The sequence below is a fragment of the Simochromis diagramma genome, unplaced genomic scaffold, assembly GCF_900408965.1.
Source record: "Simochromis diagramma unplaced genomic scaffold, fSimDia1.1 OVJJ01000621.1, whole genome shotgun sequence".
Taxonomy (NCBI): domain Eukaryota; kingdom Metazoa; phylum Chordata; class Actinopteri; order Cichliformes; family Cichlidae; genus Simochromis; species Simochromis diagramma.
In genome coordinates this window covers 379,323-382,480 of record NW_024387452.1, presented here as the reverse complement: position 1 = coordinate 382,480, position 3,158 = coordinate 379,323, and the positions used below count along the sequence as shown (strand labels likewise).

The window sequence follows — 3,158 nt, the reverse complement described above, 5'->3', positions numbered from 1 at the left end:
TGTGAAAGTGTTACAGCTGCAGAGAGCTATGGCGGTATCTTTGGAAGCTGTTTACATAGCTAATAATATACGATGTAACCATGGAGACAGTCAGTCACGTGAGCTAGCGGTGCATGTTTACTACAGTAAATAAGGTGATTGCGTGCACAGCGTCCACACTCTGCAGAGGGTAAAGACATTACTTCAATATTGTTTTATATTGATATATATTTGCCTTCTGTTGACCATCACCTCAGGTTCACCATCACAGTTTCAGCAGACAGATGCACACTGTCTAAATATGAACACATTCAAAAACTCATGTCTCAGAAATAAGCACAGCTGTTCATGTTTGTCATTAGTTTCATTTGTAAGTGATCAAAGTAGAAAACAGAACTGATGTTCAAGAACAAACCGTAGCTGCACTAATATTACACATCTCCATTGTTGTGGTGAACAGACATGTTGCTTTTAAAACCACATGCAGTGTGTGACCGTGACTGTTCACTGAGACCATGAACGCCACTTCGCTGAAGCATTCTTCTTCTTATTCTTCTTGCCATTAAATTGGAAGCAGAAGGAGCACGAGCTGATTTGATCTACTGAAAGGAAAAAACAGAACATCTGAGCTGAAACCAGTCAGCTGAAATCATTAAGACAGGAACAAATTCAATGCAGTGTCTCAGGTGGCTTAGCCTGTTACAACTGTTGATACAAGCTAAATACGGTTAACACACAGTGTCAGGGAGCTCCAGTGTGGGAACTAGTGGCTTTAGGTTTGTAGTCATTTAACTTTCATCCATTCATTCATTTAACTCAGGAGGAAGAAATGTCAGGTTGATGCAGGCTGGTTACATGCATTTGGTCCCATGCTGTCTTTAACTAAATGACTTGGTTCATTTTATGGCTGGGCTGTATGTGGGGTTATATCATGTTATTTGGGCAGGAGTACCTGTCCCCTGTTAGACTTAGAAAGTTTCTCCATAAGTAGAGTTTCTAACTCTTCTAGCACATCTGTGGCTGACAGCTTTTTGGTGGCTCTTTTTACCCCACACTGGTTGTGAGTGTGTAAATAGCCCCACTAGTTCTTTTGGGTTGCAGTTAACTAGGGAGGAAGAGGTGGGTATGCCATGACTAGATGAATAACAATTATCTGGGATACATAAATTTCATAATGCATGCATATATCTCTATCAATTAAACCTGCCTGAGGGCTGCCATTTTTTACATTCAGTTATTTCTCTTAGAAATGTTGAATCTAAATAATGAATGTGTTACAGTTAAAGTGACACTGGTCAGTGTAAATGGCTCATTGGGACACAGAAACCTTTAAATTAAACCTGATATCGAGTGTCAAACAATATCAAAGCTGTAAAAGGTGTTTACAGTCAGAATTTATAAAACTATGATTGTAAATAAATTCAAACAAGTGAGCTTTTCTCTTTGTGCTGAATATCAACACTGTGATTTCTTAGACTGTAACCTTTACTTTAGCACAACCAGTTGTAGAAGCCGTCACTCCAAATGTCTTTGATAACAAGAAAAAAATACCTTTTCAGTCCACGGCCTGAAGTTCTTCTCTGACATCTTCTGCCATCAGCTTTGTCTGCTGGTTTGAAGACAATAAACCACAAAAAAGATGATTTAGTCACTTTGTCTGCGTCATGCAGCTCAAAATGTGTCATGTAACGATGTTGAATAGCCGTCGTTATCCCTCTGCTGTGTCAGTAGGATTGTACTGTACAGCATCTCATTGATATGTGAGGAATGCTAATGTAACACGATAACAGACTTACATCATTAAAACATAAAGGACAGTAGATATTTAGATATTTTTATATTTATATTACATTTTATAGCTGACGGATATTACTAAATAGATAGAATTTACTAAATAGCTGGATGAAGATGAAAAATATGTCTATAATAACAAATGACCATGAGAGCCAGTAGAATTAATTCAACTGGACACTCAAAAGACGTCCTTAAATGCTCTTTAAGTGGCAGAACAGATGAACAAACAGTTAATTGCTTACTTGAGATGAAATCTGCTCAGCTACTTTGAAAACAGCTTCTAACTGGTTCCTCCTTTAACAGGATGACTGCTCAGGGGTAAGGCCATCATGCAGTCCAGCAACCTTTATGGTTCTGCTTTGATTCACCAGGAACTATTAGGGAAACCTTCCAGCGCCTCCTGTGAAAGACGCAGGCATAAACACACAAACATTTATTAACATGTTCCACAGTGTTCCAGTTTGATTTTCTCATCCTGTGGACAACAACATACAGGGATGCAGGTTTATTGTTAACTTTTGTAAGGTTTATTTACTGAACATATCCAGCTGCAGCTCCACTGTGATCCTGAACTGGATAAGCACTTAAGAAAATGTGTCAATAAATGGACGTACATCAACTTCCTATATTTATCCAAACAGACGGGACCAATAATGCTTCACTGAGTTAGAGACTTTAACGTCTCTTCTATGTAAGAATGTCTCGTGCTGATATACCTGCAAACTTGACAACAAAGGTTTTTCAGACTGCATGTAGCTGTCCTCTATGTCAGCTCACACATTTACATTCATGTCACGCTTATTTCTGCTTTCCCATTTTATAATTATTACTTACAATTTGATTAGATACCTTGAGTTTGTAAATGATCAGATTACATAATTGGAATACAATGTATCCAATTCAGGATTGCGGGAGGATGAAGCCTATCCCAGCTGATACAGGACAAAGACAGGCTGCCAGTTTATTGCAGGGCTAACACTTAAATGTTTGATATTTCTTATAATAATCATAATTATGACTATTATTTAAAGGTTTCTTTATAAATACATTTTGATTTTTTTATAACACCTAAAATATAAACCTGAGCTGTTTCAGATTCTGACCTCTGACCTCAGTGACCTGGCTGTGTCCTCACTGCAGCTCCCTCTTGGAAGTACGTCTGCTTCTTGTCTTCCCTCAGTGTTGACCGCCTGCCCTTGATATCACGTACTGTAACTGAGGAACAAAAAAGGACAAACACTTGCCTTCATTTAAAAGTACATTCATACAGAGATAATCTATGGAAACACACTAGTTCACCCTTTGGGAGGAATCAGTTCCTGTGAAACATTTCTGTAAATGAACATCATGTGGAGAATGAATGAAATGAGTTCTTCAGGTGACTC

The 3,158-nt window shown here is 38.2% G+C and overlaps 1 long non-coding RNA gene across 5 annotated transcripts; it reads right to left on the bottom strand.

Moving 5' to 3' along the window:
* Positions 1-350: 350 nt before the first annotated feature.
* On the bottom strand, positions 351-3,158 carry LOC120722839. 5 transcript variants are annotated; one of them, XR_005693615.1, is made up of 4 exons: positions 2,877-3,158; positions 2,016-2,173; positions 1,531-1,588; positions 351-581 (listed from the first exon to the last, which is right to left on the bottom strand). It is a non-coding gene; the product is annotated as an uncharacterized LOC120722839 (long non-coding RNA). The 5 variants fall into 5 exon arrangements; XR_005693616.1 differs by having other exon boundaries at positions 2,884-3,158; XR_005693617.1 differs by lacking the exon at positions 2,877-3,158 and adding an exon at positions 2,855-2,873.